Source organism: Ctenopharyngodon idella, chromosome 3 (genome assembly GCF_019924925.1).
Source record: "Ctenopharyngodon idella isolate HZGC_01 chromosome 3, HZGC01, whole genome shotgun sequence".
Lineage (NCBI taxonomy): Eukaryota > Metazoa > Chordata > Actinopteri > Cypriniformes > Xenocyprididae > Ctenopharyngodon > Ctenopharyngodon idella.
In genome coordinates, this window is record NC_067222.1 from 31716918 (window position 1) to 31738015 (window position 21098).

The 21098-nt window shown below is 38.3% G+C and overlaps 3 long non-coding RNA genes across 4 annotated transcripts in view; 2 read left to right on the forward strand and 1 right to left on the reverse strand.

The window, feature by feature from the left end:
- The window catches only part of LOC127509642 (uncharacterized), a 38938-nt gene extending 37116 nt beyond the window's left edge, over positions 1-1822 (reverse strand). Inside the window, exons 1-2 of one of the 2 annotated variants that reach the window (XR_007929328.1) lie at positions 1757-1822; positions 1127-1182 (exon numbers count right to left, since the gene is read on the reverse strand). This is a non-coding gene — a long non-coding RNA (uncharacterized LOC127509642). The remainder of the gene's footprint in view (positions 1-1126; positions 1183-1756) is intronic. The other variant, XR_007929327.1, reaches the window with a different exon arrangement.
- LOC127509640 (uncharacterized) overlaps positions 1-21098 on the forward strand; it is a 160855-nt gene that overhangs the window by 54685 nt on the left and 85072 nt on the right. The window lies entirely within an intron of this gene.
- On the forward strand, positions 13866-14834 carry LOC127509649 (uncharacterized). Its single transcript, XR_007929334.1, has 2 exons — positions 13866-13998; positions 14082-14834. It is a non-coding gene; the product is annotated as an uncharacterized LOC127509649 (long non-coding RNA).

Consider the following 21098-nt stretch of genomic DNA (forward strand, 5'->3'; position numbering starts at 1 on the left):
AATTTCTTTTAACTTTATTATTAATTTGAGTTTAGGTCACTCAAATAGAGTGCTAGCCAGCTACAGAGAGAAGCCAGGCAACAGACGAGTGACCAATCTTGAGTGGCGACGTCACATCATGGATTCTACCAGCACGATTCAGGTTAGACAACCGTGCCGAGAATTGCCGAAAAAAACTTTCACAGTAAAAGGTAAATTAATTACACATAATTTGGTAGTAAAATGTAAAGTGTTGCACATTTAATTGGTGTGTATATGAGTATAACACTTAATTAGAAACATCACAATTACTAAATTGTGTTGTCTGTTGCATAGGGACCGACGCTCAGAAGGTTATTTAAATGTACAATGTATTATGTGTTAAATGCACAAAAAGTGCAAATATAGCTCTGTAAAAACTTTACTTACAATTTTACAACACTATGTTGTAATTGTGTCTCACTGAATAATCAAAAGGTCTACACAACCAACACTTTAGCCAAAAATAGGAAACAAGTCATGTAAGTAGACAAGTGGTCAAGTGGAAAGACAGCATTTGCGGGTATTGGAACAAGCTCAGAATATGCGATTTCTGATGCAGCCCGTGGGTAAGAAAATACATTGAGGAGGAGATCCAATTTTTTTAGACAATTATTGATAAATATTTATGGAAAACCATTCAGATAACTCTTCACAAAAACAATTTATTTCATGTGTAAAATCTTTTAAATTAGCAACAAACTTCTGAATGCACTTTTTTAGTTTTTATTTTATTTTTTACATTGAACATAATCTGGATCTCAAACAAATTTTGTGTAAAGCTGTGTATTTGTGTGGCAAATGTTTTGTTGTTGTTTTTGAACAAGGCAGTTGAACATTTGCTTTGTGTCACTGTGACTCTCTGGCGCAGTAATACACAGCTGTGTCCTCAGTCTGCATATTCTGTCCTTGTAGAGTCACTGTATTGCTGGAAGAGTCTCTGGTAACTTGATATCTACTTTTCAGTTTATCACTGTAATATGTGTCACCGCTACTACATATGTCTCCGACCCATTCCAGAGCTTTTCCTGCAGCCTGTCGTATCGTTAGTGCAGTAGCTGCTGTCAGTCACTGAATATCCAGAGATCTTACAGGACAGTGTCAAAACCTGACCAGGCCTTAAGACCATAGAATCAGTCTGGGTCAGTTCAACACAGTGGACACCTGGAGAAACAAATATGGCCTGACGTGTTAGTGTTACGTATACAGAAGGGGACAGCGACACAGGAGTACAGGTATTAAAGTTTATTGAGTGACCAGAATGTTGACAGAGTGCAGGTGAGTGAAGACAGGTTAATGCGTTGACTGGTATAACTGATGAACTGATAATTGTCTTGGTTTTGCAGGATGGGCAGACGGATGACAGACTTGAGGCTTGAGCAGACACAGATGAACTCACAGGAGACGAGGAGACAACGAGGAGTCGAGGGAACACAGGAGACAGGTAAGTATCTTCAGAGGAGTCCTTAAGGTAAGCAGAATGGTGAGTACCATGTGCAAACAAGACCGGACAGTGACTGAGTGAGAGCGTGTTGTGCTGCTGGTGATGAGGGTGCTGATGAGCTGCAGGTGATTAATATTGATTAATATGCTGGTGATGACGTGCGCTGTGTCTGTGAGAGTGTAGAGCCTGGTGTGTCTGTGACAGTTAGATACATGGAAATATTTTGTATAAACATATATAACATATATGTCTTTTTTTTTTTTAAGGGTTTCTATAGAAACTATGAAGACTTACGAGAGACAGCTGCTAGCAGCAGAAACAACGAGACAGATGAGGAGACCATGGTTTGAGAATTGTGAGAGCAAGCTGTTTCTTTTCATCTTAATACTCAAATAAAGAAGAGGAGAAAGAATATTTGCATACAGATGCAACCCAGAAAATATGTATCTACATATTTTTTATATGTTATTTTGTATTATGGGCTTTTTTTCTGTTTTATTTAAATGTCTTTCAGAAGACAATGTTGGCAGTAATGATGGGTGTGCTGTGCTATTAGGAAATTATACTTTAATATTGTAAATGATTTGAACAGTAAACACACTTTTAATTCATGATAAATTAATTATTGATAAATTTTGTTGTTGTTTTCAATATATTCACTGAAGATCATTCAGGGCATATATGTCAGGCTCAGGGATAAGGGCATTTACAGTTTTTTTTTCAATTGCTAACGTCTCGGGTTACGTATGTAACCATGGTTCCCTGAGAACAGGGAACAAGACACTGCATTTTACCGCATATGGGGAACGTCACTCGTGAACCGGTGTCTGAAAGCCAAGTATCAAATCTCTCCAATCCTATTGGCCGGCGACAGCCTATGACGTCATCATAGTGCGACCCGGGAGTATATAAGAAGCGCCTAGAGAACCAGTCAGTATCTTATCATCTGAAGAGACTGTTACCAAGCAGCCCCGATGCATGGCAAGGAACGCAGTGTCTCGTTCCCTGTTCTCAGGGAACCATGGTTACATACGTAACCTGAGACGTTCCCTTTCGAAAGGGAACTCCTCACTGCATTTTACCGCATATGGGGAACGATATACCCATGCCACCATGCTTGAAGGGAGTGCATGCCAAGAAGATGGCTAGACAAACGTCAGTTTCACATGAAACGCCAGAGCAACTCCCCCTCGGGTCAAACAAAGGCTGTCAGTGACAGCATTCCCTACGGCCAACAGCCCAAGCCATAAGCCTCAAAGAGGCCTTCCACAGAAGGAACCCCAGCCAGTCACTAGAAGGGGGACAAGTCACCCCAAATGCCACCAGGGTGGCCGACCCGGTCCGATAACAACCTAGTCTTGGCCAGCAACCTGTCTGAACACAGAGCCTCAACAATGCAATATTCAGAGAAGATATCCAGTAAGAGTGACTGCAAAAAGGCAGTAAGCAACTCAGACCCGAGCGTAGAGACGGGCATCCAGGAATTGACTGCATTTTGTGTGAAAACGACATGAATTGTGTTAATGGTATGGCCACAACAGACGGATGTTCTGCTAAATGTGTTTAGAGTTTTGAAAATGTGACTACAGATTGGACAAATGTATGTTAGCAATTGAAAAAAACTGTAAATAGTTTATATTCTTATAGCTTATGTATTTTATGCTTCAGCAGAAGGTGTGTCTGTTTCATTGAATCAAAGTTGTACTGTGCTCCACCATCATCTGCTGGATTTTTTTTTTTTTTTTTTTTTTTTCCTCACTGACATGTTTTTGTACAGCCCAGTGCTTTTTTTGCATCATTGTGTATATCTTGCACAGTAATAAACAGCTGAATCCTCTGCTGTCAGACCAGAGAGTTTCAGATACACCATGCTGTTTGAATTATCTCTGGTGATCTCTATTCGTCCCTCAACACTTTTTGCATACACTGTTTTACTGGCATCATACCAGATAACCCCCATCCAGTTCAATGCTTTCCCTGCTGGCTGTCTGATCCAGTGCATGCCAGATTGTCCAAAATCAAATCCAGATCCTCTACAGGAAAGGTTCAAAATTTCTCCAGGCTTTTTGGTAACAGAACTTGATGGGATGGACTCCAGGCTCTGACCATTAACACCTAAAACAATTGAAAGTTATAATGACATGTCCACAGTATCATATAAAGTACACCCATTAATAAATTCTGGAGGCAGAATTAAATAATAATATAACATGAAATAGAGATACGTACTAGTTAAACACATCAGGAGAAAAAATAAGAATGGAATGTGTGCCATTTCAAATGATGCAGGAAGACCAACTGCTACAATGTCACTGAATACTGCTGGTAGAAATACTGTACATTATGGCATTTACATTTGGGTGGAGCTTTAAAATCTAATACTATATTAAGATCTAATGGCACTGTTGATGAGTCTCTACCAACAGAATCCCTTCTGCATTTGTGGGATATTTATGTTTGTATTACACTCTAAAAACATCCCAAGTTGGGTTGAAAATGGACAAACCCAGCAATTGGTTTGTTTTAACCCAGCGGTTTGCTCAACCTGCTGAGTAGTTTTATTTAACTCAACTATTTTTACAAAAAATACTGTTTTGTTTGCTTAAAATGAACCCAAAGTACATGAAATGAACATTGATTAATATATTTAATAAGTTTAATGAATAATAATTAAACAATAAACATTTATTAAATTACTTATTAATAAATGTTCACCTTTTGATTATTATTGTTGCCTCTAGTAATTACTTGTCTGATTTTTAATTGTGAATGAGAATGTTCAAAAGTTAAAAAAAAAAAAAAATGTAAATGTTCACTTGTTTTTGTTGTTTTATAAATTACTTTGACCTTTTCAATAACTGTAATGTGCGATCCAGTTTGTATAAATTCATCATATCAGTTGTCATCATGACACTTTCATGCTTTTTATTTATTTATTTATTTATTTGTTTATTTAGCTTCTGGCTACTACCTCGAAGGTTATTTAAAAATCACTTTCCACTTCATATCGAACATGTAATTGTAAAGAAATTGAAGCAAATATCACAGTATAAGTTAATGTCAAGTGCTGCAAGATGATTGTTGAGTTTTTAATTTCTTTGGTGCAAATATTTGCTGATAAATAATGCATTTCCTCAAATTTATCATTAGGCTTGTTTTTTGTTTGTTTGTTTTTTGTTTTTGTTTTAATAGGATTTTTGTTATACCAGCTGAATTAAGGTCTATAATGTATTTATTAAAACAGCCTGGTCTCATTGTTAATACGTAGGTATTAATACGTAACTTTCAAAGACACAAAACGTATATTTTTGTACGTTTAGAAAGGTGCTAAAACGTACAATATTGACGTAATTATGGCACTAAAACGTAAAAATACACACGTATTCTCATGAGATCACGTTGATTAAAAACCTAAAATCTGAGAAAATCAGACTGTTGTGGAAAACCATCAGAAACACTCTTAATTTGTAATGATGATGATGTTGATGTTTTTGTACAGGGAGGCTGTTTGCGTCTGTCACTGTGATTCTCTGGCACAATAATACACAGCTGTGTCTTGAGCTTGCATATTATTTCCTTGCAGTGTTATTGTGTTACTGGAGGTGTCTCTGCTGATGCTGAACTTGCTTTTCAGTGAATCCTTGTAGTATAAGTCTCCACCAGTGCCGATCAATCCAATCCATTCCAGAGCTTTTCCTGCAGGCTGACGAATCCAGCCTGTAGCATGACTAGTAACTGAATAGGAGACTTTACAGTTGATCGTTAGAGTGGCATCAGGATGGACAGTCAGAGACTCAGGCTGAGTGAGTTCCTCTGAATGAATACCTGTATCAAATGAAATAATACCTGTTAGTAAAATGGCATGAAGATTAAAGACTGTTAACAAGTTTTTTAGCTAAAAAATGATGTATCACACAGAAAAGTAGACTAAACTTACAGGATACTACTGCCAGAAGCAACACTAAAGATGAAGAGATCATGGTGTGTTTCACAGCACAGTTTGTTCTTCTCTCCCTCTAGTGATCAGATGAATGTATAAACTGACTCATGTCTGGTGTTTAAATATGCAACAGAAGATTTACATAAACACACAGAGCTAATAATCAGCTTCACATGCTAAAAAATATTTATGTTACGATTCATATGATTTATTGCTCTTATGTTGCTCTTATAGAATTTTATAACATCAAGCTTATGTTTTGTCAAAAAAAAAATTCTGCTGGACATTTTATATATCTCCATCTACTTTAATTCTTTTAATTCAGGGGTTGATAAAACTAATATTGGTATATTGGAAAGCAACAAAAGCAGTAGGTCAATAATCACGATTCTGTTGGACCTGCATCTGAAAGTCTAAAGGCTTCGCTTTTGCCTGTAATAATGAAGCAAATCTTGTGAACTCAGAAAATAAAAAACACTTGAAACACTTGAACTCTTGCATTTTTATATTCAGAGGATTTTTCTTTTCATTCAAGATGTTTTGGAACTGCTTGTTGTTTATTATTCACAGCAAGATGCTGATATTCATTATTATATTTTGCTCTTGTAGAGTCACTTTCACTTGTAGACTCCTGGAAGAGTCTCTGGTTTATTGAAACATATTTTTAGTTTGTCACTGTAAAATGTGTAGCCATTACCACAAATCTACATATCAAAAATATGTGTTGTGGTAAAAGAGTCAGATATGTCTTTGTGCTGTGTGATGTTAGAGCTTTTATAGTGTACTTCACTGTAAATTTAACTGTAATATAATAGGCTTTAATAATGCTGTGACATATATCTTTTCATTAGGCTGTATTTGTGGATTTTTTATTCTCTGCTGCCACCTGTTGAACTCTAGTGACAAGAGATGAAACACTCAAGTGGTTTTTGTTCAGCCGTCCAAGAACTTTGTGTCACTGTGTTTGTTTTGCGCAGTAATATGTGGCTGTGTCTTCTGTTGTCAGGCCCGACAGTTTCAGATATACCATATTCTTTGAATTATCTCTGGTGATTTCAGTTCGTCTGTTGAAGGGTTCGGTGTAGTCATGGCCGCTGCCATCAGGATAAACACGTCCAATCCACACAAGAGGTTTTCCAGCTTGTTGTCTGATCCAGTGCATGCTACAGCAGCTAAAGCTGAACCCGGATCCTCTACAGGACAGAGTCAGAGTTTCTCCAGGCTTTTTCTGAACTGTGCTTTCAATGCACTCCATACTTTGACATTTTAAACCTAAAAGGAAGATTGAAAAGACTGATTTCATTTGAAACATATGTATTAGAACTGATAATAGAAATGTGTTTCATGAGAAAACTCACGGTGTACGCTGAATGAGAGCAGCAGTAAGCAGAGTGAACTCTTCATCTTGAAAGTGGTGATGTAACGCTCCAGATCCAATCAGAAGCACATAAATACTGAACAAACATACAGGAGTGTTTGATTTGCATTGGGAGGGTCACAAGGTACAATCATGACTGAAGGCCAAACTATTTAAGAACAGCATAATGTGAATATGCACCTTTCTGTTCACTGTTATATGTCACAGTACACAAAAAGAAAAGTTTTTTCTGCTTTTTATTTTTTGTTTGTTGATCACACGTGCTCATGCTGTTTGCAGTCAACTAGATAACATGATATTTATTCATGCTGCTTGATAACTGAATCAACTGAAAAGAGAATCGAAAAAATAAATAATCTTGTGTGGGAACAGGTGCATGATAATTTTATGTTTCTTAATAATTATTAATGCTGCTCAAACAGTGGCTGAAAACTCCAATCGCACCTCTGAGACAACAGTAACACTGGGTCAAAACAAGCTCAAAACTGAACTTTACTGACCAACAGACTTTATAACCTGATGAAAGCAAAGAGATGCAAGAGGTGATGGATTTTATTGACTTTCTATTAAAACAAATAATGCTTTAATCGTTTTTGTTAATGGTTATTTTAGCTAATTATGTATTTTATTTATTAGTAGGGTTGGGAATCGTGAGAAATTTTCCGGTTCCGGTTCCCATTCTGGTTCTGCCTAACGATTCCGGTTCCGGTTCCATTAAAATAATTAAACAACTAATAAAAAAAATAGTAGTAAGGGAAAAATGCACAATACTCGACTCCTTTTTGTGTTTATTATTCTTGTAAAATGAATTTAACAGACTGTTAATCTCAATAAATTCGCTAACACTTTACAATAAGGTTCATTAGGTAACATTAGTTAACTACATTAACATGAACTAATAATGAACTGTATTTCTACAGCATTTATTAATCTTTGTTAATGTTCATTTCAAAATTTACTAATACATGATTAAAAACACTACCGGTTCTGGATGAGAACCAGTTCTCGGTTCCCAACCCTATTTATTAGGTAATTGTTGTTGTTGATTCAGTGTACATACATTTTAATGTCGTCAAATGAATATCAGCTGTGAATGATGAACATTTTATGAATATTGGTTTTGAACGTTTGAGGACAAAATGATAAATACCCTAATGTGAATGTAGTGATGTTTTTGTACAGGGAGGCTGTTTGCGTCTGTCACTGTGATCTTCTGGCACAATAATACACAGCTGTGTCTTGAGCTTGCATATTATTTCCCTGCAGTGTTATTGTGTTACTGGAGGTGTCTCTGCTGATGCTGAACTTGCTTTTCAGTGAATCCTTGTAGTATAAGTCTCCATCAGAGTCGATCACTCCAATCCATTCCAGAGTTTTTCCTGCAGGCTGACGAATCCAGGCTGTATCATAACTAGTAACTGAATAGGAGACTTTACAGTTGATAGTTAGAGTGGCATCAGGACGGACAGTCAGAGACTCAGGCTGAGTGAGTTCCTCTGAATGAATACCTGTATCAAATGAAATAATACCTGTTAGTAAAATAGCATGAAGTTTAAAGACTGTTAACAACAAGCTTTTTAGCAACTAAATGATGTACCACACAGAAAAGTAGACTAAACTTACAGGATACTACTGCCAGAAGCAACACTAAAGATGAAGAGATCATGGTGTGTTTCACAGCACAGTTTGTTCTTCTCTCCCTCTAGTGATCAGATGAATGTATAAACTGACTCATGTCTGGTGTTTAAATATGCAACAGAAGATTTACATAAAGAGCTAATAATCAACTCCACATGCACAAACAACAAGAATATTGGGATTACACGATCCCGACTTTTCTCACCTGTTCAGTGAATTCAAATAAATTTTAAGTTTTAAAATTAGCATGCAGATTGTCTGATCTGGTTTCAGCAACGGACCTGTAACGGTGCCTGTCTTGTTATTGAATAAGTTAAACTAACAATGTTGAATATTAATAATCAGCATAAGCGCACAGTACTAGATGAATGCGTTGAGATGAAAACCTCCTCATTCACTTTCTGTTAAATGTTGGATTCTTACATTTTTGGATGTGATTTTTCTAGGACTGTTTCCTGCTCGAGTTCTTTTGACTGTTTTCTTGTGATTTTGAAATGCTTTGTAATATTTTGTTGTTCTTTTCTTTTGTTTCTTCTTTTAAAAATGAAGCAAGAAACATTAATCCTATACAATATCTCTGATCTGTTGGACTGGGCATCACAAAGGCAGACAGTGCCCTCTATTGTAATATCAGCAGTATTCTCATTAAAGATTAATAACTTTACTATGACTGCACACAGCAAAAATAAATAAATAACTTTGTTGTTACACCAGCAAAGAAAGGTCTGCAGCTCAGTGCAGTAGCTGCTGTCAGTCACTGAATATCCAGAGATCTTACAGGACAGTGTCAAAACCTGACCAGGCCTTAAGACCATAGAATCAGTTCAACACAGTGGACACCTGGAGAAACAAATATGGCCTAACAAAAATATTTGATTCTAAAGTTCAGAATAATGCTTCCATTAACAGACACAGCTTATTGATAGGCCTTTCTAGTTCATTTGTTTGAGTCTTCAGGTGCACATGATGAACAAATCCTTTAGAATCTGCCAACGTTTTTGTAATGCGTCCCAGGGGTGCCAGGGGTTTCTAGGTGCCGCTTCATCAACCACAAGCACAAGATCCCCGATGCTGAAGTTTCGGCGTGGTTTATTCCACTTCTGGCATTGTTGCATTAAAGGGAGGTATTCTTTCACCCAACTTTTCCAAAACAAGTCAGTTAAGTATTCAATTCAATTCAATTCACATTTATTTGTATAGCACTTTTCACAATATATATCATTTCAAAGCAGCTTTACAGAGAATGCATGCCATCATTACAATTTAGAGAATGCAGTTAGCTAATAATGTAATAATTTAGGCAATTAAGTACTGAACTTGTCTCCAGCATCTTCTAATGTACAAGTCTTCTTCATTAAACAGACCAGATGGTAAAGTGGGTTTTGCTCTGAGTTGTAAAATGTGATTGGGTGTCAACGCTTTGAGATATTCTGGATCATCTGAAGATGGAGTGATCGGACGGTCATTCAGTATTGATTCTATTTCGCATAAAACAGTATGCAAAGTTTCATCGTCCAGCATCTGTTGTTTCACTACTGAATAAAGCACCTTTTTGATTTGCTGGACTAAGTGCTCCCAAACACCATGGGCACCATGAGGCGAGTTGAATGTCCATTTAATGCCATTGTTGATAAGGTAATTTTGAATCTGATTTAATTCTTTCAAAGCATTTTTCAATTCCCGATTAGCACTGACAAGATTGGTGCTATTATCTGAGCGAATTTCCTTTACTTACCCTCGTCGACATAAGAATCTTCTGATCGCACTGATACAGGAGTCTGTATCGAGCATATGGGCCGTTTCAATGTGAACTGCTCGACATGTCAAACACTGTAGCGCTGTCTGACCAAATGAAAGATTCATCCAGAAGAAACTGCAACTCTGCTTTCAACATCCTGTCTAAGCGTACAGCTAGGATGGCTGCTGCCAATTCCATTCTTGGTATGTTCATTTCCTATGGCGAATGTCACATTCAATTCTCCTTTGTCATTTAGGAGTCTTAGGTACGACACAGCTCTGTACCCAGCCTCACTTGCATACAAAGAGTTGTGCAACTGTGCGGATGCTATGCTCCCGAAATCTTTGGATGTAAAGCATCTGTTCACGCTAAAGGTTTTTAAAGGAATCAATTTATCAAGCCATCTTTGCCACCTTAAAGTAGTATTCAAAGGGACCTTTTCATCCCAGGGAAGTTTGATCATTCACAGATTCTGCAGAATTTGAAAAAGCAAATTTAAATAGTAATGTCTGTCTTTGAGTTCTGCAGTCTTTGAGATTGTGTCCATGAATTGCCAGTCTTCTACTGACATTTCTGTCTTTTCATCATACTGCTGTTCAATGAAATTTTGATTGTACCGTTTGATCAACAGTTCCTCCTAAAAAATTTTAATAGGCACTCTATTTACTTGCATTTCAGGGACATTATCCTCATCATCATTCATACCATGATTAACCGGACCTTTAATGACCCAACCAAGGAGAGTTTTCACAGCATACAGTCCATTACTTCCTTCACTGTTGACGATTCTCCATGGTTCCCAATGCTTGCATTTATTGGCGTCAAAACAACATCTCTCAGGTAAGACCACTTTCTAATGTCCTTTTCTTTAGGAATGTTGTCTTTGGTGACTGAGATCGACTTCTGTGTGTATACATCAGGTAATTCTAGAAATCCATTTTCCTTTAAAGCAGCCACTTCTAATCCAGAAACTCTGTAACTGGCCACAAGCATTTCCTGACCCATAGTTTTTTCATCTTTCTTCCTGCAGCATTTAATTGAGACATCAATTCTTCTGTGCAAAACATTGCAGAACTACCTCGATCAAGGAATGCATACGTCTGCACAACTTTGGTTCCCTTAGTCAATTTTAGTCAATAGTCTTTTGAACCAGCCCCAATATATTTCCTATTTTTCAAGGAAACCAATGCACTTGATATCTGATCTTTTGAAAAGACTTTAGGAGTTTGGTCTTTTCTTTGAATTTCCTTGCTCTCAATATGTAGAATGGTTGGGTGACGTTGGTGACAAATCTGACAGTTCTTGCGGTTTGGACAGGTTTTGCTCATATGCCCATGTCCCAAACATCCAAAACACAATCCTTTTACCTTTATAAATTCCACCTTTTCTTTGTTGGGTTTGACTTTAAATGGCTTACAAACTTCAATGGTGTGGTTTTAATCACAAAACATGCATGGCAGCTTTTCCACTGCATTTGAGGCACTATAACTTAATTTCAGCTTGTTGTTCATTTTTTCTGCTATAGTAGTAACTGTGGTTGCAAAACTGCTGCCTCTGCTGGGAGATTTAAAACTGAGCTTTGCAGTTGTTGTTACTTTAGAGATTTCCCTCTTGTCTGTTGGGCTTTGCATGTCACCAAATACAGAATCCAATGCAGCTCGTGTCTCTCTTTCAATGAATTCAAGAAGATCTTTGAACATGACTTTGCCATTGTGACTATCCTGTATGCTGCAAGCCATTGTTCTCCACTTGTCGCGAAGCTTGAAAGACAGTTTGGAAACAATTGTTCTCAAGTTGGCTGAATTTTCCAGCTCCTCCACAAAATTAACTTCTTGCACAGTGTTAAAACAGCTACAAAGAAAGAGTGCATATGATCTTAGAGCTGGTCCATCCTCTGCCTTTAAAGCCGCCCAATTCAAAGACTTTTCAATGAAAGCAGATTATATTGTAGAAAAGAGAACATGGCCCCTTTAAGTATTTTAGTTACCCTTTCTGTGATCTAGTCTCTTATTGGTTGTTCAGTTACGCACTCTTTTGTATAGAGCGTAAAAGTTACGTTTTTTTCTTTAGTTAGATTTTGGGGTTGCTCGCATGCTCATCGCACGTCGGAAAACTGCCGTCCTGTGCCGGAGCAAGAGCACCTAGCAGCCACATCAGTTTCATACAAAGTGTGTGTTCATGAACGATACTGTTGGTGAGTGCGCTGTGAACTGTGACTTACATCTGTGCAGAACAGTAAACTCTGTGAACGAATCCCCTTGTCGTGGCTCATTTCACCCGCGTTTCCCACTGCATCGACCCAAAGCAGTAGCACGACAATATTTTTATACTGTTACCAAAATTCCATTCAAGTTGCTGCTTTGCTTCCTTGTATCCTCTTACAGGATCCATGTGCAAGTAACTGCGAACCAGATTTTTGGGTTGTCCAACTGTAAATTGCTCTAAGTAATAGAGTTTGTCTTGCATACTCTCAGTCTTGCCCTCAAATGCTTTAATAAAGGATCTGAACTGCAGAGGATGTTTGCTGTTGCTTTATCAACAAAGCAGTTATTTCATTTTGTTTTTTCAAAACATCTGCAAGAGCTGTATTGTCCAAAGTGGATGAGTCCCTTTTATGTTTCTGAATTTTTTCAATGGTTTTGATGTGTTTTAACCATCAGAGTTGATTTACATTTTTTTCCCTTGTTTGTCTTGAGTTATTTGAACCTTTGGTGTTCTTGCAGGTGTAATATATTCAGTAGATGGATAAGTACTGCCTGTGTCAGACTTTGCACTTCCTTTTGTGCTTTTTGAGCAAATTTTTTCGATTTTTGGTATTTTAGATTTCAGGAAAACATTTACCTTAGCATCTGCTGTAGCCATTTCAGATTCTAAAGCAAGCTTTTCTCTTTTTTGCTTTTGGTTGAGCCTCCTCCATATCTAAAAGATGTTTTTTCTCCAAAGCTTGAGCAGTGCAGCGCGCATCAGAAACCCTCCACCTTCCCCGGCTCCACCTGTATAGATCTGCTAAGGGTAATTCATGTACACTATATTGTACAGCAGCAGCATGTCTTACTTGCTCACAGCAGCATGTTGTGTATGTATTGGCAGTAGCAAGTCCTGTACTTGCTCTGCAGCAACAGCAATAATCAAAAGCAGCAGCAGCAATAAAAGCAGCAACAGCGTAGCAGATCTATTCCGCCAAGACCAAACATACAACATTGTCATACCGATTACCATGTCAAACACTCAGAGAGTTGTCATGATAGAGCTTGGATTGTGCACTTTTCTTGCAGCATCTCACTCTGTGTCCTTCATGATTTGAGGTCTAAAGCACATTATTGGAGCATTAATGTAAGTTATTATATCACACACAAACACACAGTTTTCATAGTTTGGGTATCAGCTGTTCTTTAGGCAGAAAAAAATTACAGTTGTTTGCAGTATGTTGTGAACCTGCACTTACCCTGTAATTAGTTGAATTCCACCACAGAAATGGATAAGTTTTCACACCACAAAGGTGGGAGTTAATGGAAACAAGCATCAAACATTTAGAGCAACATAAGAGAACACAAGCAATAAAAGGACGCAGAAGTTTATGAACGACTCATTGATTCATTTTTGTGAACAGGATGGAGCATCAAAACATATACGAGATTCCCTTACAAGATTCTGCCAGAGAAACTGTGGCAGTTGGAATGAATAACTTCTCAGAGTCAGATAATGGGGGGGGGGTTTCACCTAAAGTCATCTTTGTGAGGGTGACATTTAAAGGAAAAGACCACATGTGCTGCTCTGTGTTCAACATCATGTTTTGTAACTGCTTGTGTCTGGATCTCGCTGCTTTGATATGTTCGTTAAAGGTAAGTGCAAGCACGTGTTTGGAACAACATGTTAGTCTATACTCAGATTTACTCAATTAAGTTTCCCTCTATGTTTTTTTAAGGCGAGAAGCAAAATGACAGAGCTGGAAGCTCAGAAGCACAGCCGGCGTGCATGTAGGACCAACACAGCGGCCGTGATCGTGACAATCATTGCTCTAACCATCTTCTTAGTCTTCGTGGGTCTTGGAACCTTCCATAATTTATCTGGGCATCCCTCAGCAGTGTCTCATAATTTTGGCACTTCTTTTTCCTCTGAACTATCTTTTGACAACAATGAAAGGCAAAAATCAAAACCCCGAAATTCTTATGATTGTAGGTCAGAAAGCAGTGGACACAACTCTTATCAACCTAAAGGCAACATAAATAGAACCTCTCAGAGAAACTCATACAGTGGAGGGAGATGGAAAGACTGAAGGAAGAAATATAAATGAGGTGCAATTAATCATCTTCAGTTTTATTGAAACATCACAATCAGTTTAGTTTGGTCAGCAGTATTTCAATAAAAAAGTAGGATCTTTTCTAAAATTATTTCACAGTCATCAGGGTCACATAATTTGATTCTGATATAATTTGCTGAGAAGACTTCAAATAAACATTTCTTGATTGTACTGTCTTCCATTTATGTTTGAGTATGTTAATAGATAGCTACTTTAACAAACTGTGTTTTAGTAGTTTCCCATATGCTTTATAATTATAGAGTTTAAACAAGTCTTATGAAACTATACATGCAAATTCACTTATTTTCTTAGAGGCAGTAACCAAACACAGGTGTTTCCTGAGAGGCAACGCATCAGTAAATGTGATATTTTCCTACACTCTCTTGTCTCCAAATATCTCTGTTGTTCAATAATAGTAATTATTATTATTATTTAAAGTGATACATGTTTTATTAATATCGCTAAAAAATTACCTTGCTATGAGATAGATATGAGCACACTTTTTTTTTTTTTTTTTTTTTTACTAAATGTAGCCTTTTTGTTTTCTGGTCTTTATTCTATGCTGATATCTAAGGCCTTTCAGATTCAGTTTACTTCTTTACTATCCTGGAATATACACTGAATGCCTTAAATGTAGTCACTGTACAGGCAATAAATATTTTCTTAAGTCGTGCTGTGTTCAGTAAGTAAAAGCTGCTCTCAGAAACAGAAATACAACACACACTTTAGTACTTTACAGAAACAAACATCAAGTGTGCACTATTAGCATTACTCTCATAGTTGTGAGCTTCATTAGAATGGATCAATAAATAAATAATTCAGTGATGACAGTAGATTGCTGAAGATTGCTTATTGGCCACTATTTATAATCGCTAAAAAGAGACTTCACTATCATGAAATAATGTGTTAGAAGTAGAAAGAGATTTAGAGAATTCTTCTACTGAGACTAATATTGTATTTACCATGATTTGACTACATGTGAGAACAGTGCGCCCTCTTGTAAAATGTGCCAAGAATTCAAGTTAAGTCAAGCTGAGTTTTATTGTCATTCGGCTACATGTGGTGACATATACAGTGGAACGAAATGTCGTGCCTCACAGGATCACGGTGCTACATAAATACAGACAGTGTAAACCTATACACAACTAACCTACTGAGAGAGTCTGACTATAAATATACTATATATAAATAGTTACTATACATAAAAATATACAAATGCCTTCACAAATACTGAACATGTGCAAAGAGAAACATTGTAAGTCAAGCAGCTGGCTGGGAACAGTGCAAGATGATTTTTTTGTTGTTGTTGTTGTTTTTTGTGCATGAGCATGTTAACAAACATATGTAATTGAGTCTTTTGTAAGATTATGTACACAATAGTCTATGTAAAAAGTGTCTAGTGCACAGAGGAGAGTATGTTACTACAGGTGATTTGTACAGGCCCACTCACTTGTGTGTAGCACTCTCAGAATTGCACAAAAACTTTCAGACAGATTTTCCGTGTGATGTGGCATTTTTAGGGGGTGTTTGGGGGGAGGTGAGGTAGTCTGTGTTTCAGGAGGTAGGGTTTTGTATGGGGGTTTTGCTTTCTGCTGCACTACAGTTCCCATACCAGACAGTGATGCAGCTGGCCAGCAGGCTCTCAGTGGTTCCCCTGTAGAATGTGATGAGGATGGGTGGAGGGAGACTTGCTCTTTTCAGCCGGCGGAGAAAGTGTAGGTGCTGTTGTGCCTTCTTGGAGAGTGACGTGGTGCTGGAGGGATTATTGTGTTAAATGCTGAGCTGAAGTTGATGAACAGCATTCTTACATAAGTGTCCTTCTGTTCTAAGTGGGTAAGAGCCATGTGGAGGGTGGAGGAAATTGCATCATCCGTAGAGTGGTTTGGACAGTATGCAAACTGGAGTAGATCAAGTGTGTTGGGGAGGCTGTTTTTTATGTGGTGCATGACTAACCTCTCAAAGCACTTCATCATGATTGGAGTCAGTGCTATGGGACGGTAGTCATTTAGACAGGACACAGGTGATTTCTTTGGTACCAGTATGATAGCTATGGACTTGCGACACGTGGGGATGACTGCCTGGTTCAGCGAGGTGTTGAAGATATCTGTTAGGACATCTGTCAGCTGTGCAGCACAGTCTCTCACGTTTTACATACACTGTTTTACTGGCATCATACCAGATAAATAATTATTGATAAATTTTGTTGTTGTTTTCAATATATTCACTCAAGGTCATTCAGGGCATATATATCAGGCTCAGGGATAAGAGCATTTAAATAGTTTATATTCTTATATAGCTTTATCCTTCAGCAGAAGGTGTGTCTGTTTCTTTGGATCAAAGTTGTACTGTGCTCCAGCGTCATCTGCTGGATTTTTTTTTCCTCGCTGACATGTTTTTGTACAGCCCAGTGCTTTTTTTGCATCATTGTGTATATCTTGCACAGTTATAAACAGCTGAATCCTCTGCTGTCAGACCGGAGAGTTTCAGATACACCATGCTGTTTGAATTATCTCTGGTGATCTCTATTCGTCCCTCAACACTTTTTGCATTCACTGTTTTACTGGCATCATACAAGATGAGCCTCATCCAGTTCAATGCTTTCCCTGCTGGCTGTCTGATCCAGTTCATGCTGTTTGTTCCAAAATCAAATCCAGATCCTCTACAGGAAAGGTTCAAAATTTCTCCAGGCTTTTTAGTAACAGATCTTGATGGGATGGACTCCAGGCTCTGACCATTAAAACCTAAAACAATTGAAAACTATAATGACCTGTCCACAGTATCATATACAGTACAGTACACTCATTAATGAATTCTGGAGGCAGAATTAAATAATAATATAACATGAAATGAAGAGTTAATTCGCAAAAAAACGATAAACGCCACTTTAAAAAAAAAATGAACTAACTGCTGTGCGTTATTCTCCACATATCACGTTCTGAACCATAAATCCGTTTTTTCAGAAAAGCCGGTATTGTCCACTGTCAGGCATCGCGAGTTCACGTTTTACAGCAGAAACCGACAAGCGCCCTTGTTGTTTGAGTCCAGTTCCTGGATGTTATGGCCAACACGTGTCGGTGGAAAGGTTCAGAGCTCTCAGACAAGGTGGGAACCATCAAGCTACAGCAAAATGTTACCTTCTTAGCAAAGCAGGAACATCTTGTCTGGGGAAAATTGCCAAAAAATGTCCCCATATCCCCAGGGAGCACAGTTGTAGTGGAACCAACAATTCGAGGTCTGCGTCGTGAGACATCATGGTCGGACGGGTTGTCACGCCATTATGGGGTGATCGCTGGGTTCCTGTAAAAGTCACCAACTTCTCTGACAAGCCAGTCACTCTAAGGAGAAATCGCAAATTAGCAGATGTGTTCCCGTGTGTTGCAGTGGAAGATTTCAAACTTTTTCAAGGGCTGAGTCGAGCTGAAGTGGTTGCGGAGAAGGATCAGCATTCGCCTAATTCATCGGCTGATTTCAGACGTACATTGGAAACTGTTGGTCTCGCTGATCTTGACATCCAGTCCTGCTCTGTCAGCCATGAGTCAAAAGAGAAATTAGTCCAATTACTGGAGAGATACAACGTGTTTTCCAAGCATGCATTGGATTGTGGTGAAGTAAAAGGGTTTGTATAACATACCCATGACCAAAGAGGTCAAGAAATATACTGCATTCACGACTCCTGTAGGGCTGCACGAGTATAACAGGATGCCACAAGGGCTACGCAACAGCCCAGCCTCCTTTATGCGGATGATGGTAAGCATCTTTGTAGACTTAAACTTCAGCAGTTTATTATGTTATCTTGACGACCTGTTGGTGTTCGCTCCAAATGAGCAGGAAGCATTAGAAAGGTTGGAGGTCGTGTTCAGTCGTCTGAGGCAGTACAATCTTAAGCTGAGCCCTAAGAAATGCCACCTACTGAGAACCTCTGTAAAGCTCTTGGGTCACATCATAGACAGGGACGGAGTTTCTGTCACCTTTTGCTCTCACAGCTGGGCAGAAAGGTAAGAGAGGAAACAAGGGGGAAACTAAAGCAGGAACTTACAGGAAGCTCAAGCCCACAGATTGGACTGAGGAATGTGATCACACATTATGTAACCTCAAAGAAAACCTGCTTAAAAGTGTGGTTTTAGCACACCCTGACTTCACTCGACCTCTGATTCTTGCAATCAACGCTTCACTGGACGGTTTGGGAGCCGTATTATCCCAAGTGCCTGCAGGCGAAGAGCGAGCTCGCCCAATCGCATTCGCAAGCAAGACCCTGAGTAAATCACAGAGGAACTATCCAGTCCATAAGCTTGAGTTTCTGGCACTCAAATGGAGCGTGTGCAAGAAATTTAGCCATTGGTTAAAAGGTCAAATATTCACGGTCTGTACAGACAACAGTCCGCTCACATATGTTATGTCCAAGGCGAAACTCTGCGCATGTGAGCAGCATTGGGCGTCCAAACTGGCAGCTTAAACTTTTGAGCTGAAGCATATATCAGGGACAAAAAACATAGTGGCGGATGCTCTGAGTAGAGACCCTCTTGTCAAACCGTGAGCAGCAGGCTAATGAAGGAGCCATATCGTGATTTACTTGTGGAGGCTGAAGAGGTTGATGGAGATGGAGTTCGAAATGCTTTTCATCAAGGAGCTCAGAACTTACAGATCTGCCTCCGGTCCTCTAACTGATTCCTCCTGTCTTGTCTTTCCTTCTGACAGCTCCACTGTCAAAGCCTGTTTAAGTTTGCATGATCAGTGGGAAGAAACATCAAAAGCAAGAGCTGTGCAGCTAATTCAGTCTTATCAAGATCTAGTTCCAGCTGGTGCTGATACCCTTCCAACGATCCCTGCAGATGAAATTCGTGAGTTGCAGGAGGCCGATTCAGTCATTTCAAGAGTGATATTCTTTTTGAACTTAAAGCGTCAACCATCGAGGTGAGAAAAGGCCAACATGAGTTCCAGAGCTATAACTCTCTTCAGACAATGGGACAAACTAAAGATTAAGGATGGAATACTCTACCGAGTCACACAAGATCCACATAGTAAACAAAAGCGGTATCAGCTGGTCTTACCCTCTAGTCTCAAGGGCCAAGCTTTGAAGGGTGTGCATGATTTAGCGGGTCATCAAGGCCAAACGAGAACCATCCATCTAGCCCACCAACGCTTCTTCTGGCCGGGAATGGGGAAAGATGTTTGCGAATATGTCAAGAGATGTTTCTCTTGACCTAATAGTGGGTAACTCACAAGTTGAACTAATGAATGTTTCATTGTAGACCTGTACCAGTCATTTGGATCCAGTATGGATTTTAGTGAAATCCAGAAGGGGTGAATGCAACGAGTTATAGTAAATACAATTTGAATGTAACACATTGCTTTTTCACTAAAATCCTTCTATTGTATTTTGTATTTATTTATTTCTGTTTTTCTTTGAGTAATATATGTTGATTCTGTCTACTGTCTTACTGACGCCATTTTCAAGTGAGTGCACGCCTCTCGCCAGTTCGCATTGTTTATGCTGGGAAGAGGAATGTCTCGTTATGGAATGCCCACAAGAGTGAGATATGAACTTTATTCATGTTAATCCACAGATGGAGTGAAGTGAATGATGGTCGTGGCTGTCAATAAATCTCCTTTTGGTGAACAGAAGTATAAGTGCCCTGGGTCTTCTTACACACAACGCAGATGATGGTAGCGGCGGTCAGCAAAGGACCGGTTGTGTGCACACGTGTTTTAGTGTGTTTTAAATGCAATTACAAAGCAATTACATGGTTTTGTTTAACTGAAATGTGTAGTTATCTGCTTTTGCCAAAAAACGACTGTTGGCTTTATCTGCTTTTGCTAAGCAACAGACTTTTAATATATAAAAAAACATACTTTCAATGAACTTTAATTTTGTAAGTTAACTGTATTTTTTGGAGTTATTATTACTTAATCAAAACAACCTAACTGCAGTTTGATTGATAATACTTGGAATGCACAATAAAAAAAAAAAAAAAAAAAAAAAAAAACACGTTTTGTGGGAATGAATAAAAATTGAGTTATCTGTTTTTGCAGATGAACTCGTCAAATAGAGATACGTACTAGTTAAACACATCAGGAGAAAAAATAAGAATGGAATGTGTGCCATTTCAAATGATGCAGGAAGACCAACTGCTACAATGTCACTGAATACTGCTGGTAGAAATACTGTACATTATGTCATTTGGGTGGAGCTTTAAAATCTAATACTATATTAAGATCTAATGGCACTGTTGATGAGTCTCTACCAACAGAATCCCTTCTGCATTTCTATTATATTTGTATTAAGAATGTTACAATGTAAATGAACAAACTTGAATGAAAATGTTAAAAAATTCCAAAGAAACTTTTTTTAAATGTTAGTTTGTTTTTGTGTGTGTTTTATGTTTCTACTCCACACACAAACAGAATAAGCACTTCAGTTCATTGGCTGACACAGATCTGTGGATGAGACCCTTAATGCTGCTCAATCGGTGGCTGAAAACTCCAATCGCACCTCTGAGACAACAGTAACACTGGGTCAAAACAAGCTCAAAACTGAACTTTACTGACCAACAGACTTTATAACCTGATGAAAGCAAAGAGATGCAAGAGGTGATGGATTTTATTGACTTTCTATTGAAACAAATAATGCTTTAATCGTTTTTG